This window comes from Alligator sinensis, unplaced genomic scaffold (genome assembly GCF_000455745.1).
Source record: "Alligator sinensis unplaced genomic scaffold, ASM45574v1 scaffold452_1, whole genome shotgun sequence".
In the NCBI taxonomy this organism is placed as follows: domain Eukaryota; kingdom Metazoa; phylum Chordata; order Crocodylia; family Alligatoridae; genus Alligator; species Alligator sinensis.
The window spans coordinates 349124-362166 of record NW_005842869.1 but is presented as its reverse complement, the minus strand read 5'-3'; positions in this window follow the sequence as shown (position 1 = coordinate 362166).

Sequence of the window (13043 nt, the reverse complement as noted above, 5' to 3'; positions counted from 1 at the left end):
GGGGGGGGGGCGGTTGGTATGTTCCTACTTTCACAACAGAAAAGGTTGGGGTTAGGCAGAAGCAGATCATCCGATTCTGATGAAGTTCCAGTAATCTGGGGCTTTCACAACTGTCTAGTCTGCTTAATCTCTTTAGGTCCCACTCTATGACTTGCCCTATGGGATAGGAGACACAAGGATTCTGTTTGCTATTGCAGCACGTGTGTGTGCATGCATGCATGTGCATATATGTGTGTTGGGACAGGCAGCACAGCACAGGGATCTGCTTCTCTCCAAGTGAAGGACACTGTACAGAGAGCACTTATGATGAAATTGGGTTGGGTTCAGTAATTTATGACCCATTAAATGCATTGGACCTGAATGTTTTCGTTTGTAAAAGAGAGGAAAACAGCCTTATACCACATAGTATGTTATTTCAACTATCATCTTTCTTTACTTGATGGGGGCCCAGAGGCTATTAACAACCTGAGAGAGTATGAAGTGGGCCTTTCTTTGCAAAACCAGACTGATGGCTACCAACGAAGAAGAATCGTGTTCAGCATTTACTCCTACACATGATCAAAGCACATCAGTCCTTGTTCCCAAGTATTACTAATGCTTATAGTGCAGATGGTGGGGATGTTTTTAAGAGATTGTTGTTTAAATGATTACTGCTTCTAAATCCAATTTAAAAACATTCCTAAGGTTTAGTCTCAAACATGCCAAGACACCTAGGCTAAGAACAACCTGTGGAATGGCCCCTCTTCCCCACAAAGCCTTTTATTCTGGAATCCTATGTATGTACAAGTCCATTGTACCAACCTAAGGACCTGTGAAGTGCCCAGATAACACTTTTTCCCCAGGACAACTGGGTTAATTGGAGTTAATTGCCATTCAAGCTATATATGTAAACAACTATCCCATTCTCCCCCTCCCCTTCCCCTCCCTCCTGTTTTGCGGCACAATCAGCCGAGAGATAAACTAGTTTTCTGTTTTTAGCCTTTGAGCACCTGGGACTTCAGGGCATCTACAAAGGGGATAGTCAAGTAAGTTAATATGAATTAAAGGTGTGATGTTAAAGTGGATTCCTTAAACTGCATTAAACAGTGTGAATACTTTCATTAAGAATTAAAGTAGCCTTCACACAATTCAGCTTGTTTTGCTTTGGAGGTGAAATTAGCTAAGTCAGGGTATTTAGGTACTCCAGTGCATTTGAGGTTCTGGGCCAAAGTCACTAAGGAGCTGTTGAATGTTGGATTTAAAGCCATTAATCTTCTAAAGTACATATTCTTGAATTTACCATTATGAAAGTGAAGTAAACTAAATCAGATTAAGGCCACTAGAATTCTGAATGAGTGTCTACACAATTGATGGGAACAGCTATGGGCACTAAAATGGCCCCACAGTATGCCAACCTTTTTATGAGGCACCTGGAAGAAGACTTCCTCAAGAACTGCACCATCAAACCCTTGCTATACTTAAGATACATCGATGACATCTTCATCATTTGGACTGAGAACCTGCAATCTCTGATTGAGTTCCATCAGAAATTCAACAGTCATCATCCCTCCATCCGACTTTCTTTAGAATACTCCAACACCAACACCAACATCCCCTTTTTAGACACAATGATCAGTATCCAGAAGGGTAAAATACAGACCACGTTATACAAGAAACCCACAGACCAACATATATATCTGCACAGAACCAGCAATCACCCTAAACACACCAAAAAACCTGTGATATACAGCCAAGCCCTCAGATACCACCGCATTTGTACTGAAGAGAACACCCAGGATTGCCACCTCACCAATCTTAAAAGGGCTTTCACCCAGCAAGGACACTCGTCCAGAGAGGTAGATCGCACGTTTGAAAGAGCCACCTGGATACCACGTGAAGAACTGCTGCAGTACAGAAGAAAACCCCCCACAAATTGCACACCGCTAGTTATGACGTATCACCCCTCCCTTGAACCTCTGCTGAAAATCCTCAAAAAATTGCAACCCATACTAGACAGAGACCTTATTCTTAAAAAGATCTTCCCAGAGCCACCCATCCTAGCCTTCAAACAAGCACCGAACCTCGCCAACCTCATCACCAGAAGCAAACTTCCTCAAGCTCAGAACACACCAAAAGGATCCAGACCGTGCCATGACAAGAAATGTAAAACCTGCCCCCACATCTCCACCACCCCCACAATTATTACACCCCACAACAGAGCCATCAGCATCCCAGGATCTTACAGCTGCACCTCCAGGAATGTAGTATACCTCATCCAATGCACCAAATGCCCTGATGGAAGATATGTAGGAGAGACCAGACAACAACTGCGCACCAGAATGAACGCACACCGGAAATCTATCAAAGACAGAAATACCCAATTACCGGTGGGGGCACATTTCTCACAGGAGGGCCGCTCTCTCTCCAATCTCTCAGTCCTGATCCTCAAGGGAAACTTACACAACACATCCCAGAGACGAGCCTATGAACTTCACTTCATCAACCTGCTGGATATTAGAGATCATGGACTAAATATAGATGTTGGATTTTTGACACATTATAATCTGCCTGGCAACTGACTCCCCAGCCCAGCCCCTGGCTTCTTTACTTTTCATTCCATCCAGGAAGAGCACACACCAACTGCTGCAGCTTCCTTAGCCTGACGAAGGGTTTTTGAACCCAAAAGCTTGCTTAATAACTATTCTCCAACTATTTGGGTTGGTCTAATAAAAGATATCAAATTCACCCAAGGAAACTTGTCTGCCTATGTCCTTAGACCAACACGGCTACAACCTAAACCCCTACACAATTGAAAGCCTTTTACCTAAATCCACTTTAAAAAATAATTTAATTAACTGTCCTGAATGTCCCTATGTAGACAAACCCTTCTAAAGTAAAATAAATAAACCAAATTTAATGGGTTTATATAATCTATTTTAAAAATTCATTTGGATTAATTTTTCAGAGTATTCATATGTAGTCAAGCTTTTAGGTGCTTTTGAAAACATTTTTATCGGTGCTTCAGTTCTGTTGTAATATGGGTTTTTACAATTAAACCTGAAATCTATATTTAGACAATTTAAGTGCCTAAATGTAGATTTAGGTGTCTCTCTTTAGATACCCAAGGCCTCAGGATGAGTCAGTGCTAGAGTCAGGATTATGACTCTCCCACGTTTACAATTCCACATTCCTTTGGGCAACTATGTTTAAAACAGTAACAAATGAAAAACAACCCACCTTCCCCCCTGCTGATATTTGATGTCAAATATGGGGTGTTGGAGTTCTGACTTTGGGCTGGGCCGTGGATATTGAAGGTCAAGAGTTGATACTGGGGAGGGAACATTGGAGGTTGCACCTCTTTCTGGGTGGGTTTTGCTGGCAAACTGAGGCTGTTGCTGGGTTCTGAAATTCAGGAGCTGGTAGTAGGGAGAAGTGGTAGAGTATGAGGCTGATGTTGAGGGGGATACACTGCAGGTCAGGGGCTTTTTGGGGAATTCTAAAGATTAGAGGGACTAGAAGTCAGGAATTATTGCTAGATGGAAGTACTGGAGTTTGGGACTGCTAGAGGGTGCTGGAAATCAGGAGCTGGTGCTGGATGTGAGGGGTGCTGAGTACTAGAAGTCAAGAGTTGATCCTCAGCTGGGGGTGCTGGATGCCAGAGCTGCTGTTGGATTGGTGGTACTGGGTATTTGGGATTTTGTGTCTTGGAGGGGCAGGAGTTGATGCTAGCCAGGTAGAAGAAGGGAGATGACATCAAGGAAGTGATGTGTACTGGAGGTCACAAGCCTGTCATAAGTGCTTCAGGAAGGCTCTCAACTGACTGGTGAGATGGTTGCTCCAGTGTTGCTGGATGAAATTATTTCAGTCTGCTTTCCAGGAGACTTAGCCCTCTGTGAGTGTGGCTGTAGTTTGGTTTGGAGAAGTGAGATTGGAACATGGGTGTGGAATAGAAGGAGCATAGGTTTGTAGGCAGGGGTACATGTTTGTACATGCCCAAAAGTCATTGTGGTTGTTTTCTGGCCAGGTCACTTGGGCACTTATCTCCTTTTAAATTCTCTGAATTTCTAGCCTCTTAGCAAGGTGCTGTAGAGGGTATAGTTTCCCTACCCCTCTCTATTGTCACGTATCATGGGAAGTGGCTCTTCATTCTCAGACTATTGCCCTATTTAAAGTGACAAAAACAGGTTAAGTAGCCTCTTCTTTACAGCACATAACTTCTGTGCTTGTGGCCAGACCAACAGACATTTTAAGACAAAAGGAATTTTCCCCAGTAAGGAGAAAAACAGAAAGGAAGTTAATAATTTTGATGTGCTATCTTTGTTGAAGCTGATGGGTATATCTCCACTAACGACTGAGGAGGAATAAGGTAGACTGTGGGCCTAATATAACCAGAAAGATGTTCAACTCTAGCCACAGCAGGTGTGAAGTGATTTTTCAAAACCCAACCACTAATACTATTTCACAAAATGCTTTTTTTCTTAAGCACTCTCCTATGTAGATAGATTTAATAGACCTCGGGCAGAGAGGAGAAAGAAGAGCAAGGGCTGGCTGCAGTGCCTCAGAAGGGTGAGCAGCAGGGCTGGTATAATGCCCTGGACTACCACTGGTTGTGTGGCTAACAGCTGGATGTACTCACTACTTAAAGTGGGTTTGCTCTTCGTAGATCCAGACATTTCTGTTTGATATTGATCTGGCCACTGTGCTGCTCTCAGCTGAGATCACAATACTGCTGAGGGCCCCTCTGTCCTAGGTGACTTCTAGTGAGCATGTCCTTGCACAGACCTCCCACATCTTGTTAGGCATCCCTTTAAGCAAACTGCAAATCCCCTTTCTCTGGAAGACCTCACTGTGGCCTTGCCATTCCCTTCCCTGCAATAATGGGATACCCCCTTCCTCACTCTACAGAACAGTTTTCTGAATAGGCCAGACAGTGCCTGGTGGTGTTGTTGAATCTGCAGTCACATGGATACCTTCCCATTGCCTCAGTTGCCCATCCAATCTCCTACATCACTGTTGCTTCTGCCTGTGTCTAGCCTGGACAGGAGAGTCTTGGGGGAAAAACTCAATGGGATGGATGGTGGAAAGTACAGCACCTGCTGTGTCATGTACCCCACTATACAGGATGGGCCCAGCTTCTAATACATTTAACATGTTCCTTCACTGAGCAGGGGTTCACTGTTCCCCCCCCCCCCCCCATTTACAGGCTGTGCTGGCGTAGTCTTTTAAAAGTAAAATGCTCTGTTATGCCTTCTTTGGTGCATCTCTGTCAGAGTGAGCTATAGCAGGAGAACAGACATCACAGGTATTTTAGCCACTGCACCAGAGATCTAGGTAAAGCCAGTGCCCCCCTAAACAGCAGCTGACCCACACAATGAATACTTCTACCAAAGGAGCTGCCCAATGTGCAGTGAGAGCAGAGAGGACTAAGCTGTCTACAGTATGTTTCTGTCTCAGATCAGGCATGTCTCTCTGAATTGGACATGCTTCTGGGTGTTGTTACACAGTGCATGTAGACATGGGATGTATTAAGTCCAGAGAGACTGAGGATGCCATAAGGCAGCAAAAACAGATGCGTAATACTGAAGACTGTACAGTGCAGACTGTCACTGGGCCTATACTTGCCAAGACTACTTGCTAGAAGATGGTTTGTAGTCAACAGATCCCATGGCTCCATTAATTCTGCTGAAGCATCTTCTCTGTGGTGAGAATACTCCAGTGGATATCCACATTTGTGTAAAAGTTGGTCTCTATCTCTGTCTCTGTCCTCATTCTCTGTGTTGCCCAAGAAGACCCCTTGGAAACGCTCAGTGGTGCAAAATGCAGTGGTCCATCTCCTGAATGGTGCTGGACCATGAAGGCAAAACTCTGGAGTTTAAAAAATCTCTGCCCTGGCTTCTAATTCACTATCAGCTGCTTTTCTGGAGGGGGTTTAGGTGGTTTCCTGTATAGAAATCTCTGGATGTTCTTGGCCCCCATGCCTGAAACATGCCTCGTTCCTGTGAGCAGGGAGGAAGCAGGGGGTAGTCGAGGAAGCTGAGAACCTTTTGCTGTCAGTTGCTGGACTGAGCTGTCGGGCAGGGCAGTAGCATTTCATCACAAGCATTCCCTGTGCCCATGGTCATGAAGCAGAGCTCCCCAGAATGGGAATCTGCAGAGAGCCCTGTGAATCTCATTTTTATGCGTGAACATGTGGTGAATTCCTGTTTCAGTCATGGTGGCACTGCATCTCCGTGAACAGGTGGCCTGCTGAGGTTTGCTGGCAGCCATTAGGGCAGGGTATTTTTAGTTTTTCTCCCCCTCTCATTATAGGTGGTACGTGGCATTTATTTGTTGCTGAAGTAGTTGTAATTAGGATGCCAGGCTGCCACAGTGACAGGAGCTATAGGAATCAGCTAAGATTTGAACCACTGAGTGAAGCCTGCTTCAATAGAATTGACTGGGGGGAGGGGTTGGTATGTTCCTGCTTTCACAACAGAAAAGGTTGGGGTTAGGTGGAAGCAGATCATCAATGTATCTGCTTCAATGGAAATGTATCTAAATAGTCAGCTTGAACTTCCCTACAAGTCATTACTTCCACAGGGGTGGGGGTGGGAAGAGAGGGAGATTTCCTGCTCAGTACTTTGGAGAGAACCTGGTATTCGTTTGTACTATTACTGCTGTTGCATACCATGTATTATGGGATTGCTCCTGGTATACATAGTGGGATACATAGAAGCCAAATATCTCTTGTTCTATGACTAGAGTCAAACTCTAAAAAGCCCATGATTTTTCTGTCACCATTCCATGGTCTTCCACTCCTGGGGTATCCAGCACCATTTTCGAATGCATGTCAGATCATTATGGACAGGACAGATGTCCATACAATGATGCAGACAGTTATGAATGTGCAATAGTCTGGGCAGATGTATTTAGTCTACTGCACAAATGTAGCTTTGCAAGTCAGCAGCCATGTTACTGAGCACTTTTGGCAGCAGATTTTCAGTCACTGGCAGCAACAGGGCCTCCATATTCATCTTCTTCCCTAGTGGTGAATAAGAAAGCAGATAAGGAAATTATCATTATTCAATGAGATTAAGAAGTTGCTTCAGGAAGGACTTTTTTTGGACCAGCTTCTCTCAGTGCACTACTGTTTGTGGGCTCAAGAAACAAGCCTGAATTAGTAGAACAAGTTTGTGCTGTAGAACTAGGATAACCAGCAGGTTCTGCCATGAGTGGCTCCTTTTCTTGAGATCTGTTAAAAATTTGTCCTGTAGCTGCAGAGGCAGCACACTGATATGAGAGTCCCCCTATCTGGTCAGAAGCATGGAGCTATTGCCATAGGGAAACTTGCCAATGGGGAACTTTTTCATTACTGATCCTTTGCTAACCAATCATGTGTGGGCAGGTTCTATTGTTGGGGCAGTTGCGATGGTGGTGCATGCCACTACTAAAAAGGCACTACTGCCTGTGTTACAAGAAGGCTTACTAGTCCTGGGGATGGTGCTGATGGCATTGCTTTTTCTTCTTACAAAAGTTTTTCTTCTTTTCACTATTTCAGAAAGATTAGGAAGATTCATGAATTTGAGACTGATAGGACCCATTACCATCTCATCTTATCTCTTGTATAACATCGGCCAGAGAGTGTGTCACCCAGAGGTACCTACATAGTGTCTGTTTAACTAGAGGTTTCCCCTGGAGGACCAAGAAAAAGATGTAAATGCTCCTAATGGGCACGCTGACTCTCTTACCAAGAGAACTTTGTTTTAGAGCTGTGCATTAATTAGATGTTTACCATATTGGGGCTTTTGCTTATTTTTAACTGTCTAAATGAATCCATTGCCCTTCTCTGTTTCTTTAGCTTACCCACTTTTGAAATCTTCCAGAGATTCTATGCAGTAAAATATGAGAGATGACCCTTACCTAGAATAGGCAGAAAAGATTTTATTTTAAATAATGAACTTTACATCCCCTCAAAGTACATCAGAAGGAAAGAGCTATCATACAAGGAAGGCTTTGCTTTCACAGAAGGCCCAGTACTATGTAAGAGGGTGAGACATGGCAGCTGCAGGTTCTTGGAAAGAGGTACATCCCAATTCCATTTCTTGCTCTTCTTTTCTGGCCCTGGTAGGTTTGGGACCTTCAAATAGCAGGGTTGCCCTGCCTCAGGCAGCTGGTTTAAGTCATAGATATTGTAATGTATGCACTTTGCTTTTATTTCCTGAGACCTGTATAACAGGACCAAGGAAACAAAGGCACCAGCCCCCAGAGATAGACAGATATACAAGGATTAGGCTGTAAAATTACGTATATGCAAAATAAGATGTGGTACAGAGCACACAGGAGGAAGCCTTGAGGTACTCACTGGGGAAATGGTAGGGCAACACAAGGTGCTAAAATTCCCCTGGGCACTAGCACATAGAAGTAATGTGTTCATTCTAGATTTATGCCAAGATGCCTGTTAGATCATGCCATCATGAGTTTAATTTTTAGCAATGAGGGTATGGGATTTGTAAGCCATAAGGTCATTGAGAATATATCTGCAGTAATCATAGAAATCACTTATATCCTCGGTCAATAGGAAAATAGAAAAACATGCAAATAAGTGTGCTCTACTGTATCCAAAACTATAGCAAACTCTAGAATGCTTGGCCATCTTGTAAACTCTGAACATGGAAAGGAACAGAGGCACATAACCTAGAACATAAGCTAACCCTTGCCAGGGAGAGAAATCTGATTGATATCATGCTCCTCAGTGTGCTTACTCACTGAGCAGAACTCTTCATCCTTTCAGGACCAAATTAATCTCAGAGAGAATCTGGAGTGAGCTTTCACGAGTACAGTGGTGGCATGAGGAGGGGGTGCAAGCAGGTTGGGGGACCTGTCCATTTTTTCCACTGGCTTTATCTCCCCACAATCTTTTGAGCACCTCCCCCCTGCAAGTTCCATCTCTAGGCTGCCAAGTCTGACAGCCTCAAACAGTTTTTCCCTTAGCAATGTCCTTTTTGTTTGGAGGTTAATCAAAGCCACTGTATTTCTTTTGTTTACCGAGCTCTGAGAGAAAATACACAACTGCCTTCTCTGGTACCATTACAATGTTGGTGGGGACCAGAGCTGGGTGGATTAATGATGAACATTGGTATGAGTGGCTGAAAAAATCCACAAATTCTTAAAGCAGCAGCAGTTAAGAGCAACAGAAGAATCTCCCTAGGTTTTATGTGCTTTCTTTCTCCCCGCCACCCTCAACAGCTCACCAAACCTGTGGGCCATGCAGCTTCTCCCTGCCACTGCCACTGCCGCCAGTGCCCAGTGGCAGCTGTGTGTGCAGCCTTGGCCCCCACTCCGGACTCACCGTGGTTGGAATGGACCAGCTCTGGACCAGCCAGGACTCAAGTGCACAGCCCTGTTTCCAGGCCTGGACTGCACCGAGTCTGCTCCAGACCTGCCCTTGCCAGAGCGAACCAGCTCTGGACCATCCAGTGATCTGTGCACACAGCTCTGGTCCCAGCCCATCCCACAACTGCTCACCCTCTCCACCACCATCACCACTACCACCAGTGCTGCCTCTGAGCCACCCAGTAGGGTGGAGAGGAGTTGCAGGGCAGTCCAGATGCAGGCTCTGGGCAGCCACAGCAAGAAGAGCCTGACAGCAGTGTGGAGAGAGATGGCCACTTTTCCCCCATGCCCAGCAGCAGCTTCTGCCCAGCTGCTGACACTGCCACCACTGCTCATCATGGGCAGACCAATCTGGAGCAGGCACGGGGCAGGCTGGGATTGGGGCTATGTATGTGGGTCCCCACCAGTCTCCATGGGGCTGGGACCAGCGGTGGTAGCCGGAAGGAACCACCATCTCCTGAAGTGGAGTTCAGCAGCAGGGCCACCCCAGCCCTGTTGAGCACCCTGTGATAGCAGAACATGCACCCTGGGCTGGATGGTGGGACCAAGGAATCTGCCATGGGTGGGTCAAAGTCCCTCTGGGCCAGATGCATCCTGAGGGCCCTATTTTGCCCACCCCTGCTGCAGGGGATCCTATCAAGATAACCTCAGTAATATAATTACACTGGTTGACTTCACATTGTAGGAAGGTTCTTAGTAACCATGAGAAATGGACATAAATGGCTCTAAGGGGAGAAGATCATCAGGTATGCAAGACCTAGGGGAGTGCCCCTGGGACAATGCTTCACAGCAGCACAGTAGTGGAAACTGTGTAGGGTCTTAGAACATTGTTCCCAATTGTCTGGTGCCTGTTGCAGGCTCTCCAGGATATACATTGATTCCCACAAGCTATTGACTTATTATTGCCTTCTTCCTGGCATTGTTTTCAACACTGGCAAACTCATGTCCACCTATCTCTGCATACTCTGTTTCCTTTATTTCTGATTGCTAGCAGCACCTTCTCTTTTTATCTCTTGTTCCTGTCCAAAGATCACCCCTCTCTTCACTTCATCCATCTTCTGCCTTGTGCTTTCATCTGCGTTCACTTCTCTCCCAACTGCACCCCATGCAACCCTGCTGTATAGCAGCCCATTTAAGCACTGATAGCAGAGAAAGGATCTCTACTGTGTTTACCTAAGCAGGTACACACACTCTTTGGACATATGTATGCACATACTGGGACTGCTCTGGGTGAGCAGCTGTTCTGCACACAAGCACACTGAAATATCTAATTGGGTGAATTGAAACTGAGCATGTTATCTAAGAGTATATTTGTACGCAGTTTGACCCTGAGATCAAAGTTTTGTCTGGCAGGGCCAGGGCAGGATGTATGTAGTTTAACAGGGTAATTGGTTGAGGAGTGAGGGGCGTCAGCCACAACTCAGCCTGCTGATTTGTCAGAGTCAGCTTGCCCCGTTTGCAGTAGAGTCAGTGAAAACGACTGGATCCTAGCACATAGCAACCACCTCCATAAGCTTTTGCTTGGGAGGTATGAACAAGAAACCCAACCAGACTACATCTAGGCCTAATAATTTATCAAGCTTTATTCTAACCAGGAACTTTGTTCACATCTGATAAAATAAGGTACAATCAGACTTGCTTTTCAAGGACAAATATTAATAATTACTAGAAAATATAATCCTCTTCTTAGTGAACTGTTTCCTGCAGAGAAAGTCAGGTTTCTGTTTCTTACAATGTGCATTAGGTGCTGCTAAAATGGGTCTCATTCTGAATGAGGGTGGGGATAGAAAAAACTCAGTAAGGAGGTTGATGGAAGGAAGTAACTTGTCCAAGGTACCCATGTGGTCAACACAGGACTGGAATCCAGGTTTTGTTACCAAAGCTTTGGTCTCAGTGTCTTGCATAAATTGATGCTCCCAGGAGGCTTGGGGATGCACACTGCAATAACAGCCTGTTGATGACAAAGAGAGCTAACCATGATCAATCCCCATGTATGAAAGAAAAGGTCAGTCTTCCAGCCAGTGTTCTTGGCCTTTGCTGCTACTCAAACAGCTTGAAGCAGCCAAGCAGCCAGCAAGAGCTAAACTGTTGGATTCAAGTAACAGAAGGAAGAAAACCCTCAGTTAATGAAGCTAGTTCCTCCACTTGCTTCCCCTAGCCGGGCAGCAGTATTTCTGTCATCTATGGATTATACTGCAGCTGGTTTGACCTGGGGGCTGGTGATGAGCAGTCTTCCAGCATAACAGTCTATCTGCCTGACCTGAACACTTGTTTTGCACTGCCTTTTTCCTTGTAAATGGGCTGTACAAAAGACTGAATGTTCCCTGCATTCTTCTTGCTGCAGAATCAATAGAACAATTTGTTAAAAAGAAGGTGGAGGAGGTGATAATGGGCCACTTGTGCAAAGAGTCTGACAAGTTCTTTCTTTCTTTCTTTCTTTCTTTCTTTATGGGGGGGTGGGGGGGCAAGACAATACTGAAAAGCTGCTGCTGTATGGGGAAGCCTTGTGGGACTCAGGCAATTAGGAGGGCTCTGGTCTTCAGAACCAATGGTATAGCTGGCTTGGAATGTGCTGCTCCTGTGGAACTACCTAGGTTTCTATTTATCATATCTGTCTGGTCAGCACAGCCTACCAGACTGTCCCTTGGGGCGGAAGTTAGATTCATAACCATAACATTTCTTTTCCACATTTAAAGATTTACACTAAATGTTTCTTCTCCATGTTTTCCTCACTTGTGCCAGGAACAGAGGGAATTCAGAGGACTGCCCTCAGGTCAAATTTGGGCAGGCATTTTTCAGCTCTATAAGCATATTGAATTGGTTGTTGAGGTCTGTTTCTCATCTGCTTCCATTTAATGCATGTTTTTTCTAGTGTTTTCTGCTTTATCAATTGCATTAGCACCGAAGCTCCTGATCTGTGTGTTCCCTGCAGCTTGGCCATGCCAGAGAAGGCCTCCTACTAATACAGGGGTGTAGGTTGTAGCTGTGTTGGTCTAAGGATATAGGCAGATAAGGTTCTTTGTGTAAATCTGATATCTTTTATTAGAACAACTAAATAGTTGGAAACATTTTTCTTAGCAAGCTTTCAGGTTTAAAATCCTTTTGTCAGGCTGAAGAAGCATTTGCACACAAGAAAGTCAGTCAGTGAAGATGTAAATTGAGGAGTCAGGGCGTAAGGGGGGGGGAGGGTAGAGAAAGGGGATGAATGTAGCAGGTAAATAGTGGAGAAGTACCTGGGCAGTCAGATGTCAGGCAGGTTATAATATGTGATAAATCCAATGTCTATATTTAGTCCATGATTTTTTGTATGCAGGAGGTTGATGAAGTGAAGTTTATAGGTTCGTCTGTAAAAAGTGTTTTGTTCTCTCACCTACTGACTCCTCAGTTTACATTTTCACTGACTGGCTTTCTTGCATATATACCAGCCTCAGCATCTTTCATAGATTTCATAGACATTAGGGCTGGAAGGGACCTCGGAAGATCATTGAGTCCAGCCCCCTGCCCAAAGGGCAGGAAGTCAGCTGGGGTCATAGGATCCCAGCAAGATAAGCATCCAGTTTGCTCTTGAAGGTGTTCAATGCAGGCGCTTGAACCACCTCCGGTGGCAGGCTGTTCCAGACCTTGGGGGCTCGGACAGTAAAGAAATTCTTCCGTTATGTCCAGCCTGAATGGTCTTGTAGTAGTTTATGACC